General features: G+C 42.6%; 1 protein-coding gene across 2 annotated transcripts in view; it reads left to right on the top strand.

Annotated features, from left to right (window-relative positions):
• The window catches only part of LOC136858688 (uncharacterized), a 748600-nt gene that overhangs the window by 54214 nt on the left and 678045 nt on the right, over positions 1-16341 (top strand). The gene's annotated exons all lie outside the window — the stretch shown is intronic.

Raw genomic sequence — 16341 nt, 5'->3', positions numbered from 1 at the left:
TGAAATAGCAAAATACTGAAATAAAGTTTATGCCTACAATGTAATTGTACCTAATACATTAAATTATACCTCCGTGTTTTCTTGAGCAAATGACGTTATGTCATATGGACGTGACCTATCCCTTATTGACATTTCAAAAGCCTGGCAACTGTAGTCTTATGTCAACGAAAGGGGATAACAGGGCGTCCAAAAATAGTCACCATGAACCAGACGAGAATCATTGGCGACTTCTCCAACAGGTGCTCCACTCTCCTAAGTGTGGGGGGGAGAGTCACTTACTGTTCAGCAGCGACACTTGAGAAATTGCCTAATTTATCGTGGTACTCCATTCCTGTACCCTTCCAGGTCTTCGGTTCTCACAGGCCCAGAAAGAGTCGGTTTTCAAGACTGATGACCCACCTACAATTATTCCCGAATTATGCAAGTAGGTAACGTCATTTTTTGTGTGTTTGCGACAAGCTTTCTTCATCAACATGTTCAGTAATCTTCAGAAACGTTATGGACAAGATCCGGAGATTGATGACATATATTTTAAAAATCTATCAGAAATATTGCTAACTTTATATAGAAACGTCTGTCATAACTCTTAGATTATAACAGTTTTTAATTATAAACTCACCGGGCGAGTTGGCCATGCGGTTAGGGGCGCGCAGCGGTGAGCTTGCATCCGGCAGATAGTTGGTTCGAATCCCACTGTCGGCAGCCCTGAAGATGGTTTCCCATTTTCATACCATGCAAATGTTGGGGCTGTAACCTAATTAAGGCCACTCCTAGCCCTTTCCCATCCCATCGTCGTCATAAGACCTATCTGTGTTGGTGCGACGTAAAGCCACTAGCAAAAAAAAAAAAATTATTATAAACTCATTTTTGGTCATTTTGACATATGTCTTATGGCTGAGAGTCATCCGAAAATCTGTGTAATATAACACGACAAAATACTATTATCACTATTTTGTTTTTTAAATATTACTAATGGCGTGTCCTTGGAAGACCATGCGGCCAGCATTTGCAGAGTGAGAGAGCATTCAGTTATGGTGCATGATGGTCAGACAATGTTACCTAGCAACAGTGCAGGCTATGTCTTATGGCTCGTGGCCATCTGGAATTAGCAGCCGTTGATGGATAGCCATGACCGGGAGACATATAATATTATGTTCATTTGATTTTCACAAAGGAAAAAGTGGTGTCTTTTTGTTATTGTTAGACAATTGTTTAAAAATTTTGTTCCATTTTATTGTCATTGTGAGTTTTTTCGCGGACAAGATACTTTCGGGCCATTTTCTTCTTTTATACTGCGTGCTATAGATTATCTCGATCCACAAGGCTGAAGAGGTATTTGTGTCAGTCAAGAACTGTTTTCAAGAAATGATGTGCAAGCAAAACTGACGTACAACAAAGCAAACTTCGGCTCCTCTTCGTCAACTGTCGCGCGCATGAATTTCGTTATCTGATATGTATTAAAGTAAAACTTGGTCTTGAGGAAAACTTCGGCTATAAAACCTTGCGCTCTTATACCAAGGTTTTGACAGGGGAAGATCTTACATTGTTTAATACTGAAGAGGAGCTAACACCAGGGGACTTAAATTTCAAGTTTGCCCCCATCGCGCCCCTAGACAAATCTCATTTTGCACTTCAGTGTGGGACTAAGTACTGTGTAAGGTGCGGCATTTCATTGTAGATGAGGCCTTCATTTTGGAACTGGGAGGGATGCTCGATGCTTACCATGTGTGGTGGTTGTTCACCGCCTTGTTTAATGCCGTCGGTGAAGGCTATTATTAATTCTGGCTATCAGTTATATATATCATGCGAGAACAGGTAGTTCCTAGGATGTAAGCTTTCATGGCTGGCGCAAGCTATAATTTTCACTAAATGTGAAGAAGTGCTGGAGAAGATGAAGAGGCACGTGGTATCTAGCAAGAGTTAATGGGAACGAGTTTTACGGCTATTGTAATGACGTTAGGTTCACACGGAATTTTGCTGGTGAAAGTAACAGCTAGTACTATATAATTCAGTTAATGCAGTCAGTTTTATGGACTTATTGCAGATGATGAGGGAGCTATTGCTGTAACCACTGAATTAGATTCCCAAATTTACAGTCGTGATACCATTTCTCTGTGTATCGATTTCTCTTTCTCGAGATCTCTATCTGCCTTCTTAGAATTGTATAGGCCCTACCGGGCGAGTTGGCCGTGGGCATAGAGGCGCGCGGCTGTGAGCTTGCATCCGGAAGATAGTAGGTTCGAATCCCACTGTCAGCAGCCCTGAAGATGGTTTTCCGTGATTTCCCATTTTCATACCAGGCAAATGCTGGGGCTGTACCTTAATTAAGGCCACGGCCGATTCCTTCCAACTCCTAGGCCTATCCTACCCCATCATCGCCATAAGACCTATCTGTGTCGGTGCGACGTAAAGCCCCTAGCAAAAAAAATAAAAATAGGCCCTACCCCTCCTTTCTGATATAATTTGTTCTGATTTTTTAATGTGCAAACCCAAAAATTAAAAAGCCGGCCGAGTGCTCAGGTGATAGAGGCCAGACCTCCTTACTCCAGATAGGCGGGTTCGATCCTGGCTCAGTTCTGTGGTATTGGAAAGCGTCGCAAAGTGGGGCTTCTTTGCACCTTCAAGGTTGAAGAAAAATTCTTGGCCCAAAACTCACTGGCGAACAATACAGACTCCGTAATAAACAGGATATCGAAACGACATTTTACGAACACATCAAACGAATGAACCCTGAAGATTCACGAAACAAATAGTCGAGCTCATTAATAATAATAAGTAAGGTAAGGGTGGATTCTGCCCGAAGGCAGGTCCGAACCTCCGTAGCGGTGTGCCTGAGCCGGAGTTTACGTACGGTAGGGTGGCCAGTTCCTTCCCGCTCCTCCATTCCCTTACCCCCCCACCAACAGCGCGTGGCAACCCATCCAAATCTTGACCACGCCCAGTATTGCTTAACTTCGGAGATCTCATGGGGTCCTGTGTTTCAACACGGCTACGGCCGTTGGCAATAATAATAATAATAATAATAATAATAATAATAATAATAATAATAATAATAATAATAATATCTGACCTCCGGAGAGGTCTGGTGCAGGTCTTTTCGAGTTGACGTTTATAGGCGGTCTGTGAGGATGAGGCCCTATCACTGATGAATTCTAATGCTGAAGACAGAGCGAGCGCGCACACACACATCCAACCGCCGAGCCATCAGAATTAAGCAATGAAGGTTAAAGTCCTGATCCGGCCGGGAATCGAACTCGGTACCCCTTGGACCAAAGACCAGCATGCAGACCATTTAGCCATGGAGACGTAAGTCGAGTTCTATGAAAATATGAATCAGATTTAATGCAATGGATCAGCGAAATTAATGAAAAGACCTTAAATTGGTTGGAATTGTAAACGGGGTGTTCTTTATATCCAAAGTTCACAAATGGCACGTTAAGCAGGAGAATAAACGGAAGTAAGTGGCGAGAACAGTTTGGAACAAGGAGTGGAAAGAATTCCACATCAAAAGAAGGAAGGCAAACTCACTCCTGTAATTACTTTACGTAGTCCTAAATGCGCTTCTTCGTAAATGATGTTAATAATACTACTACTACTAATAATAATTTTTATACGGTGAGATTTACGACAGTGCCACATAACTCTTATCATATTGCACCGGACGAATCTTCAGAACGTATGTTAGTTTGCGATCCCCTGCCAAGATATAGCCTCCACCTCTTGATATCGGAGCACATTATCTTGTAATGATGGTGTGAATGACATCGTCTACAACACAAGGGCGTGTCCAAGGCTAATTTATTATATATCTCCGTCTTTGGAGTGCTGGCTTTCATTCTATCCTGCCTTAGACATTTGATCTATGTCTTAACTTTTTATATGATCTTGGAAAGCTTCAGATACTTGGCAAGCGAACCGATGCAGGATGCAGGATTTTACACGGAGATCAGCTAAAGGATACATCAAGGAACTTGATCTGGAAGAAGGGAGTAGCGAGGTGATTTGTCTCATGCTGACATGCACAGCAGAATCCTGACACTGACGAAGACAGGAGAGTAAAATCCTTGCCAGTTAGATGCTATGTTAAAGAAGTGACAGGAAAGACAAGCTGGGAGGAGTTAAGAAATGAGGACGTCAGGAAGGAAATCAGAGTGGAAGATCTTTGAGACAGAATGGAGATGATAAACTGTGATGGTTTGGACATGTTAAGAGGATGGAACAGGGAAGGTTGATGGAGGTTAAGATTGACGGAAGAAGAACATGAGGTAGACGTAAACTAAGGTGGATTGGAAGACACTTGAAGACAGGCAATTGTGGTTGGATACAGGAAGATGAAAGGTGCCATTAACGATCCGGCAGTTGCTGTGGGAAAGGGAAATTATTGATGATGATGGAGATATAAATGGCCTTGGAGCACATTTAGCCATCAGTTTTATTTCCTTGTGCGTGACAACTATCGCATTTCTTGTGTCATTGTGGTGTTGTTTGTAACTATATTTGTTGTTACAGTTGGCTTTACGTCGCAACGACACAGTTACGTCTTATGGTGACAATGGGATAGGAAAGGCCTAGGAGTTGGTTAAGAAAGCGACCGTGGGCTTAATTAAGGTACAGCCTCAGCACTTGCCGGGTGTGAGTATGTGAAACCACGGAAAACCATCTTCAGGGCTGCAGGTAGTGGGGTTCGAACTCGCTCTCTCCGTATGCAAGCTCACAGCTCTGCGCCCCTAACCGCACGGCTTAATTGCTCGGTAACTATATTTATATGGGCTTACATTTGAAATCCTGGGCACCTACAGTACTGTTCAAACGTTTGAAACCACATTCGAATACCATGAACTGGCACCGAAAAACTGAACATCACCGAGCTCGATAGCTGCAGTCACTTAAGTGCGGCCAGTATCCAGTAATCGGGAGATAGTGGGTTCGAGCCCCACTCTCGGCAGCCCTGAAGATGGTTTTCCGTGGTTTCTCATTTACACGTCAGGCAAATGCCGGGGCTGTACCTTAATTAAGACCACGGCTGCTTCCTTCCAATTCCCAGGCCTTTCCTATCCCATCGTCGCCATAATACCTATCTGTGTCGGGGCGACGTAAAGCAAATAGAAAAACTGAACATCTGCACAAAAAAGCTCAGTGTTTTTTCTCTCTGCTCTTGAATCTAATAAAAAAGCATTGCCTATATTTAGCTCAATTTCACTAAATTTGGCCTTGTATTGTGCGATTAGGCCTAATGAATTTTTAAATATTAAAAATTACAAAAAAAATTGCTGCTTTTAGAGAAAATATGTATTTTGAGCTAAGTCGCCGCACGTATTGCAGCCATTTTTTTTTTTATCAGATGGGGTATTAGATGATCTTCTCTCCGAGATAGAAAATAAAATGCTGCACGTCTTATTTTTCTGCAAAGTTATACAGCGATTCACTGAACTCAATAATAATAATAATAATAATAATAATAATAATAATAATAATAATAATAATCATGATCATTTAGCCATCTCCATTTTCCCGGGTATGGTGTAAGAGCGCTCTCCATTTCCGTCTGCACAGGTACATACCCTCCTCTTCAACTTTACATCATTCTACGCCTCTTCCTTGCAGATCTTCTTTTATTTGGGATGTCCGACTCCATGGCTAAATGGTTAGCATGCTGGTCTTAGGTCAGGGGGTTTCCGGGTTCGATTCCCGACAGTGTCTGGAATTTTAACCACCATTGGTTAATTTCTATGGCACGGGGGCTGGATGTATGTGTCGTCTTCATCATCATTTGCATCCTCATCACGACGCGCAGGTCGCCTGCGGGAGTCAAATCAAAACACCTGCTTATGGCGAGCCGAACATTTCCTCGGATACTCCCGACACTAAAAGCCATACTCCATTTCATTTTCATTTTTATTTGCGATATCCATCTTGTCCTTGGCCTGCCTCAAGGTCTCTTGCCCTCCAGGTCCCTTTCAAACGATTCCCTTGCTGCTCTCTTTCGACCCATTCTCTTCATGTGACCAAACCATTTCAATCTTGATTGTGCTAGAGTTTCGCAAAGTGATTCCATTTGGACGTCCTTTTGGAAGATTTCATTTGTGATATTATCTCTCCATGTTTTCTGAAGGATTGACCTCAGAAATTTCAGATAAATACAGTATGAACCCAATAATTGCTTAAATTGCTAAGTAAATCAGTAGTACTTCCACGCGTGCCTCTCCTGGGATCGTGGTGGACACATAGAGACAATCGGAAATGGAAAAGCAGATCTACTAGCAAAAGAAGCTTCAAAATATACTATCGAAGTTTCATATAACAGAGCTCCAATATGTTACTTGAAGAGAAAGATGTGGAATAACACCTAGACCGCAACCTTGAAAGGACCCTTTACGAGAGAAATGCTGTATTCTTTCCTGAGATCCAGCATCAATTTCATTGTAAAATACTTGTGCCAAACTTCGTGCTTAATCATTTCTTATCCGGCCATGGCGAATTTAAAAGTCATACTTCGAGTGATTTTAGTTCAATGTTCTGATGATTACCGTATTCAAGCTTTTGTGGGTGTCCTCAAAGTGTACATCACCTATTTGTTGACTGTCCTATACTGTATTTGGAAGAACAAGACATAATCTAGACATACTTGACGTATTGTAACAGTGAAGTGTTAAAACCCTGCGGCCGTTACAGTAGTGAGAGCCTACTTCCATTTTTTTCTCTCATTAGTGTTATGTAGAGGATGGTTACCTGGTTGTACTCCCTCTTAAATCAGTAATCACCACTACCACCACCACCTTACTTGTATTCACCTAATTACGAGTTGAAGGTAATATGAATAATGCACATATTTACTCCTCTCGGCAAATATATATTTTCCTTCATATTTTCGAGTCATTTTCTCTCATTTTAAGTAATTTTTTGAGAATTTTTAGATCATTTTATAGGTAACTTTTGGGCATTTATTAGGTCATAAAAATACGGGCCCTGTTGACGAGCGTTGGCGTGGAGCCTATGCTAACACATTAAGAACTATCAGTAGCTGCATCGTTGTGTGTATATAATTATACTGTTATTATGGAGATTACTAACCGCAGCGTGACACGATTCAGAAAGGCGCTGTGAAATTCGAGAAGGAAATGAATACTTGTTTACAAACGTGAAAGTCTGTTCTCTAAATCGATACAAGCCATCGTTACATTGTTTTTTATTGCGTACAGAATACAACATCCCTTCCCTGTTATTTTTTAAATTTAGTGTAGCCTATAGTAAGGAAATTGTGTACGATATATACATTGTAATGACATGCCTGCTTCGCCGTCTTGAGGCAGCGAGACTGCCTTTTACCGGGGAGATTCCGGGTTCTATTTGCGGCCGGGTCGGGGATTTTTACCTGGATTTGAGGGCAGGGTCGAGGTTCACTCAGCCTACATGAGAACAATTGACGCTGAGATAGAGGACGCGGTGTAGAAAGCCAAGAATATTGGCCCGAGAGAAACATCAGTTGACCACGCGTCACCTTGTAATCTATAGGCTTTCGGGTTAAGCAGCAGTCGCTTGGTAGGCCAAAACCCATCAAGGTTGTAGCGCCATGGGTTTTTGACGTGGATGGGGACATCTGAAAATGTGTGCAACGTAACGCGACAAAATGTGTGACGGAGGTGTAACCATGGCAACCGTGCAGGCAGTGATGTAATGTATAGATGGATGGTCAGGCAGTGTAACCTAGCAACAGTGCAGACTATGTCTTCTGGCTGGTGAAATGAGCAGCCGTTCATGGACGTTCATGGCCGGGGGACATTTATGATCATTTGATTTTCGTAAAGGGGAAAGTGGTTTCTTTTCTATGTACAATATATACGCAGTAACAAAAAAGATGAACGCACATTAACCGTCAGCGTGATGTCATAGCTGAATATCCAATTTCTTAATCCACAGTACTGTTTCTGCTATTGGTAGTGGGGAGTGTTCCCAGCTATGTGGATAAGACCGAATGGTCTGACGGTGGGCTCTACAATCACATTTTTTTGAGGTGGCACGATGTTCCATTTGTGGAGGGAATCCCTGCACATGTCAAGACGTGTCTGAATCTTGTTCAGTCAGGTCAGGCAGTTGGGATCAGCTACAAGTTTGCTCTCCAATGAAGACGTTGTGCGGTGTTTCCAAGAAGATGGAGAGCAAGTATTGTATATCGTCTAGGGCAGATAGCTTCTTCCCTGTGAATAATGTAAAGTGTAATTACTCACGTCCAACCATGTAATGCTTGCTTATGCAAATTCTACTCATTGTATTCCTCAACATGCTTATGAGTATAACTGTACACTGAGTCCTTCCTACCTTCATCGAATGTATGGGCGACTACTGGCAAAAATGAGTGTAGTTGGACTAGACAAAAGAGTGACAATGGGTGGCTATATTTCCAGATAAGAGAACTCAGAGAATTAGAGTAGGTACAGCATTATCTGAACCTGTAACCATTGAGAGGAGAATTTCTTATATAAATCAATGATATGAGTAAATAACTGGAATCAGAGACAAGGCTTTCTGTGGATTATGTTATACTGTATAGAGTAATAAATAAGTTACACACCGGGCGAGCTGGCCGTGCGGTTAGGGGCGCGCAGCGACGAGCTTGCATCCGGAAGATAGTGGGTTCGAACCTCACTGTCGGCAGCCCTGAAGATGATTTTCCGTGGTTTCCCATTTTCACACCAGGTAAATGCTGGGGCTTCATCTTCATTAATGCCACGGCCACTTCCTTCCCATTTCTAGCCCTTTCCTATCCCATCGTTGCATTAGGCCTATATATGTCGGTGCGACGTAAAGCAAATTGTAAAATATATATATATTTAGGCTGGCCTGCAAGATTGTGAGCAACTGCAAAAAGACCTCGACAGTGTTGTGATATGGGCAGGAGGCAATGGTATGATGATAAACGGGATTGAAAGTCAGGTTGTGAGTTTCACTAATAGGAAAAGTCTTCTCAGGTTTAATTACTGCGTTGATGGGGTAACATTTTCTTATGGGGATCACTGTAAGTACCTGGGTGTTAGTACAAGGGAAGATCTCCATTGTGGTAATCACATAAATGGTATTGTAAATAAAGGATACAGATCTCTGCATATGGTTATGAGAGTATTTAGGTTGTAGTAAGGATGTAAACGAAAGGGCATATAAGTCTCTAGTAAGACCCCAACTAGAGTATGGTTGCAGTGTATGGGACTCTCACCAGGATTACTTGATTCGAGAACTGGAAAAATCCAAAGAAAAGCAGCTCGATTTGTTCTGGGTGATTTCCGACAAAAGAGTAGCGTTACAAAAATGTTGCAAAGATTGGGCTGGGAAGAGTTTGAAGAAAGGAGACGAGCTGCTCGACTTAGTGGTATGTTCCGAACTGTCTTTGGAGAGATGTCCGACTCGTTGGCTGAATGGTCAGCGTACTGGGCTTCGGTTCAGAGGGTCCCGGGTTCGATTCCTGGCCGGGTCTGGGATTTTAACCTTCATTGGTTAATTCTAATGGCCCGGAGACTGGGTGTTTGGGCTGTCCCCAGGACCCCTGCAACTCACACACAACACTATCTTCCATCACAATAACACGCAGTTACCTACACATGGCAGATGCCGCCCACCCTCATCGGAGGGTCTGCCTTACAAGGGCTGCATCCGGCTAGAAATAGCCACACTAAATTATTATTATTATTATTATTATTAGTGGAGAGATGGCGTGGAATGACATTAGTAGACGAATAAGTTTGAGTGGTGTTTTTTAAGTAGGAAAGATCAAATTAAGAAGATATAATTGGAATTCAAGAGGACAAATTGGACCGAGCGTGTTGGTCGTGCAGTTAGGGGCGCGCAGCTGTGAGCTTGAATTCGCGAGATAGTGGGTTCGAACCCCACCGTCGGCAGCCCTGAAGATGGTTTTCCGTGGTTTTCCATTTTCACACCAAGCAAATGCTGGGGCTGTAACTTAATTAAGGCCACTGCCGCTTCCTTCCCACTCCTAGCCCTTTCCTATCCCATCGTCGCCATAAGACCTATCTGTGTCGGTGCGACGTAAAGCAAATTTAAATAATAATAATAATAATAATAATAATAATAATAATAATGAAAGGACAAATTGGGGCAAATATTCGTTAATAGGAAGAGGAGTTAGGGATTGGAATATTTTACCAAGGAGATGTTCAATAAATTTCCTAATTCTTTGCAATTATTTAAGAAAAGACTAGGTAAAAAAGAAACAGATAAGGAATCTGCCACCTGGGCGGCTACCCTAAATGCAGATCAATGGTGATTGATTGATTGATTGATTGATTGATTGATTGATTGATTGATTGATTGATTGATTGATTGATTGATTGATTGATTGATTTATGTATTTATTTATTGACTGTTTCGAAATAAAATAGAAATCGTTCCTCGCTTCTTTGCATGATTTGCGGAAAGTTGGTTTTCTGTTTCGTAGGGCATCTGATGTTCCACCTGAAGGTATTATAGATTGCAGATTACGAGATGACGCGTCGTCAGTGCCACGAATTCTCTTTGTTACCATGACGACTGTACCTTGAGCGATGTTCTACAGCCCGCCTGATAACGATGATTGTTAGGCGTCAAGTCGGTTCGAATCTCTTGGTCGAAAAATTTAACCATCAGAATGTTGGCCGGCAGGCTAGGAGAGTTGGTTGTATACAATATTCTAATCACTATGTTACATGTCAAGAGGCTGGATTCAATTCTGGACCTCTCCGCAGTGTTAATATGGAGTGAGGGCATATGGCGCTGTTTACGGTGATTCGTCCGTCGGATGGAGATGTTAAGCCTTGAACGGACCCCTTGATGCTATTCCACAGGTGTAGGGTATGTTCCGGCAGCGACTTTTACCCACTCCCTTCCTAGCATCACATTTCACGTCATTCATTTCATATTAACTCCTGATAAGGTTGACATCAAGAAGGGCATCAGGTCGTAAAAACTCGCTACGAAGATTCATCTCACTTCATACCTAACCCCGTAGAGAAACGGGACTAGGGTTGGACACACACATTGCTGGTGTTGAATTACAGAAGAGTCAAGCTCAGGTTGGTTAGCGATATATAGTTTAATTCTCTATAATCATCTAAAATAACAGGGACAGTGCAACTGGTGTCCTATAAATAATGTATTTTGATTCATATATTTATTCAAAGGCTGTCGTATTTACATCTAGTTAATATACGTAACGCCAACTTCAGATGAAGGCAGTGTATTATTTTGTCGTCGGACTGTAAATAAAGCACATCATTAACTTCGAATGATGTCGGAGACGTTCAAATACCAAGTCTGCCTTGTTGTGGCCATCTGCAGCCGCTGCGTAGGAAGGACAGCCTTTTCCTACACGCAGCCTACTTCTTGCTACTGCGGCAAGGCGTATACCGCGGAATACCTGGAAGACGCATACAGTGGATCGCTAGGAGTTATTCAAATTATTAATCTAACGCGAAAGAGAAGCTTAAATCCACTTCTTAGTATACTTTAATGTTAAATTTCTGAAAACAAGTCATATGAGGTATTCCATGTAGTAAGGGCGAACTTCTCAACAGTTCGTCTGTCTAATTTTCTGCATTATTATTCCTCGAAATATTAGCTGATTCATCCCGATTTATGCAGGAAGCAAGGAAGGCACAAAGATGAAAATATGAAGTAGGCCCACTGTTTTTTCTGCCGGTACGCAACACCGGCGCCTTCTTTTTGAAAGAGAATTCTAAGTTGTTGACAGATAAATTTATTATAAATATGGTACTGTGTTGACAAATTGAGTTTTGAGTTTCGATTCTGGCAGGTGTGTATTTCGGCTTCATACGTTGGTAACGCAGCCGGAAACAGGAAGTTATAATTTGCTTTACGTCGCACCGGCATAGATAGGTCTTGTGGCGACGATGAGATAGGAATAGGCTAGGAGTGAGAAGGAAGTGACTGTGGCCTTAATTAAGGTACAGCCGTACCATTTGCTTGGTGTGAAGTGGGGAAACCACAGAAAACCATCTTGAGGGCTGTTGACAGTAGGTTTCGAACCCGCTATCTCCCGAATGCAAGCTGATGGCTACGTGACCCAAGCCGCACGGCCACTTGCTCACCTTCCGATTGTTTCCAATGTCAGACTATCAGTTCTATATCCGCTCTGCAACATTCATGTGTTCACGTGAGTTTTAAATGAATGGACTTTACGTTAAATCAGTGGAGTCATTGTTCCAAATGAGTGAAGTAAATAAGGAAAGTAAGGGTGGGAGGGGGTGTAACAACATGCACCACTGTGTGTGGGTGTAAGTGTGATGGTCTGAGCTGGGAATGGGAAGAAAGCGTCCGTGGCCTTGAGAAAGTACCTGCCGGGCATTTCCTTAGAGTTGAAATGGAAAACCATTTCGTGGATGGCCGACGGAGTTTCGAACCCAGCTGTCTTTAGAGTACGGAGGCGGAAATGAAAGCTCTACCCGGAACGCCTCATGATGATGTATATTAAGTTCTCATCCCTAAGGTTGGTTGAATCCTCAACAGAGCCATTATCAGCTGTATTAAGTAGCCCAGATGTCAAAGAGGAGGCGTACTTGGGAAGTTGGGTAGCTTCTCGTTGCTTACCACATGAAGCCAGATATTGCTGTTACGTATTAGTCTGCCAAGCCCACCCATTGACTCGATGAGCAACATTTTCACACCATTCATCATAGGGACTGGCTTCATAAGGAAAGACATTACTGACATTACTCATGCCTCAGCCACTTTCATATTGTCAAAGCCAAGGGCGAGTCGGAGACAGGTCAATGAAAGCAATAAACTTGTTCTAGTCCACACCAGGAGGTGCAGTGGCTCAGTTCTCCCCTTTCGATCCACTGAATCGACTACAAATACCATATATATATATATATATATATATATATATATATATATATATATATATCTCAAAACGATTCGGTAGATGCAGATAAATGAATCCTCAGTTACCAAAGGCATAATCGAGGGCATACGTACTCAGGTCTAATCCGACAGGCCTCTATATGCTTTTGCGTACTACAAACAAGTGAATTGCCGGGCGAGTTGGCCGTGCGGTTAGAGGCGCACGGCTGTGAACTTGCATCCGGGAGATAGTAGGTTCGAATCCCACTGTCGGCAGCCCTGAAGATGGTTTACGTGGTTTCCCATTTTCACACCAGGCAAATGCTGGGGCTGTACCTTAATTAAGGCCACGGCCGCTTCCTTCCAACTCCTAGCCCTTTCCTATCCCATCGTCGCCATAAGACCTATCTGTAACGGTACGACGTAAAGCCACCAGCAAAAACAAAAAAGGTGAATTATTAAAACGGATCCAAAATTAAACTATACACGCTGTGTCATGCATACAGGGTTATTCAGCTAAGTTGTTCACCTCAAATATCTTCTGATCCTTTAAAGATACAGACATTCTGATTTCAAATTATTAAATGGTATTAAGGGGCTCATAAAAATGCTGTCCAATTCGTTTCCATCACGTACGCAATTGCCGAGAAAACTGTACCAACTTCGACTTTTTTATGTGGGAATATGCTATAATAATAATAATAATAATAATAATAATAATAATAATAATAATAATAATAATAATAATAATAATTTCGTGTGGCTATTTCTAGCCGGGTGCAGCCCTTGTAAGGCAGACCCTCCGATGAGGGTGGGCGGCATCTGCCATGTGTAGGTAACTGCGTGTTAGTGTGGTGGAGGATAGTGCTATGTGTGGTGTGTGAGTTGCAGGGATGTTGGGGACAGCACAACACACCCAGCCCCCGAGCCATTGGAATTAACCAATTAAGGTTAAAATCCCCGACCCGGCCGGGAATCGAACCCGGGACCCTCTGAACTGAAGGCCAGTACGCTGACCATTCAGCCAGCGAGTTGGGAATATACTAATTTCACCCAACAGAAAAACTAAGAATCGAGCGATAAGTTCAGAGTGATGTGCTTATTTTACAAATCCGACCGAGTACTTAGTGATCTGAAAATATATGGAAAAATAGTAAACAAATCAGAAAATACAAGTGATTTCTTGACTATTTGGGACTCTTGTAGTCCCAAGGATCTGACTCGAGGTTGAATATTACTTTCATCAAACTAAGTTCACATGTTTAATCAGTAATGCTTATAGCTCATCAATGCTTCCTCGAGCCATCCACTGATTGCACGTTGGGTCTGGAAGACCGCGCAAAAAAACATAAAATCACTCGATGTAGCAGCTGACGGTAAACTGCTCCTTCAACAACGTACGTATCAATAATATTAAAGAACACGACGCTATTTTCCGGTCACTTTGAAGTAGAGAAACACTCACTGTTCCATCCCGCCGGGCTGAGTGGCTGAGACGGTTGAGGCGCTGCACTTCTGACCCCAACTTGGCAGGTTAAATCCTGGCTCAGTCCGGTGGTATTTGAAGGTGCTCAAATACGACAGCCTCGAGTCGGTAGATTTACTGGCACGTAAAATAACTCCTGCAGGACTAAATTCTGGCACCTTGGCGTCTCCGGAAACCGTAAAAGTAGTTAGTGGCACGTAAAGTCAATAACATGAATTATGTTCCACCCCGTGCGTTCTCGCAGACCAGTCCTGGGGATTTGCGGGTTAATCGTTAACAATTGGAATTTCAGTTACTGAAAGACATGTATGATCATTTGATTTTTCCAAAGAGAAATTTGACACCATTTTGAATCAATCACTCTCTCACCAGTGAACTGCATTTAGCGTTGTCGCCCATGTGGCAGATTACCTATCAGTTGTTTACGTAGGCTTTTTTAAAATGATTTCAAGTAAGTTGAAAATTTATGGAACAACTCCTTTTGTAAATTATTCCATTCCCTAATTCCTCTTCCTGTAAACGATTATTTGCCCCACGGTTTTTCTCTTTAATTGCAACTTTACCTTCATATTATATTTCCTTCTTACCGGGCGAGTTGGCCGTGCTGTTAGGGGCACGCAGCTGTGAGCTTGCATCCGGGAGATAGTGAGTTCGAACCCCACTGTCGACAGCCCTGAAGATGATTTTCTGTGGTTTCCCATTTTCACACTAGGCAAATTCTGTGGCTGTACCTTAAATAAGGCCATGGCCGCTTCCTTACCATTCCTAGCTCTTTCCTGTCATATCGTCGCCATAAGACCTGTCTGTGTCGGTGCGACGTAAAGCAAATTGTAAAAATATATCCTTCTTTTAAAATGTCCCATCAAAATTATTCGTCTATTAATATAATTCCACGCTAGCTCGGAACATGCTCGTACCATTTAGTCCTGCAGCTCGTCTCCTTACTCCCATATCTTCGCAGCATAAAGTTTGCAACATTTTCATAACACTACTTACTCTTTTTTCGTAAATCACCCGGAATAAATCGTACTGCTTTCCTTTGAACTTCTCCAGTTCTTGAATCATGTAATGCTGGTAAGGTTCCCATACACCGTGCGCGTAGAGGCGCGCGGCTGTGAGCTTGCATCCGGGAGATAGGGGGTTCGAATCCCACTGTCGGCAGCCCTGAAGATGGTTTTCCGTGGTTTCCCATTTTCACACCAGGCCTTAATTAAGGCCACGGCCGCTTCCTTCCAACTCCTAGGCCTTTCCTATCCCATCGTCGCCATAAGACCTATCTGTGTCGGTGCGACGTAAAGCCCCTAGCAAAAAAAAAAAAAAAAAAGGTTCCCATACACTGGAATTATAGTCTACTGTAATCGTCAGTCTGTCACCGTATTTAAGCCTAGTTCCGCTTAGTTTGCGTTACAAGTGTCCGGCTACATGGCTACGTGGCTAAATGGTTAGCGTGCTATCCTTTGTTGACAGGGGTCCTGGGTTCGATTCACGGCAGGGTCGGGAATTTTAACCATAATTGGTTAGTTTCGCTGGCACGGGGATGGGTCTATGTGTCGTCTTGATCATCATTTAAACCTCATCATGACGCGCAGGTCGCTTACAGGTGTTAAATCAAAAGACCTGCACCTGGTGAGCCGAACATGTCCTCGGACACTCCCGGCACCAGAAGCCATACGCCATTAAATTTAATTTTTGTTACAAGTTACAAACATAAATTGAATTTCCGTCGCTGGTCAGCTCACCATATTGTAACGGTTTTATAGTGCCGACATGATCATTTATGTAATAATGAGTGTTTTAATGTTCAGTATAATGTTCATAGTGAGTGAGAGGAACAGTTCTTTGAAGCAGTCACTATATGCGGCCTTCTTGTTCCATCTTTCACTGTGTTTGTGCGGTTTACGACAGAGCTTCGTATCTAACCAGCCACAATAATGGCCAATGCCACCTACGGTACGGCTCAGTTGCCGTGTCCGCTCTAGCCCATATCAACACTACTGTTTACAGTGTAC

This window comes from Anabrus simplex, chromosome 1 (assembly GCF_040414725.1).
Source record: "Anabrus simplex isolate iqAnaSimp1 chromosome 1, ASM4041472v1, whole genome shotgun sequence".
Taxonomy (NCBI): domain Eukaryota; kingdom Metazoa; phylum Arthropoda; class Insecta; order Orthoptera; family Tettigoniidae; genus Anabrus; species Anabrus simplex.
The sequence above is the reverse complement of the archived record's forward strand: the minus strand, read 5'-3'. Positions and strand labels throughout refer to the sequence as shown.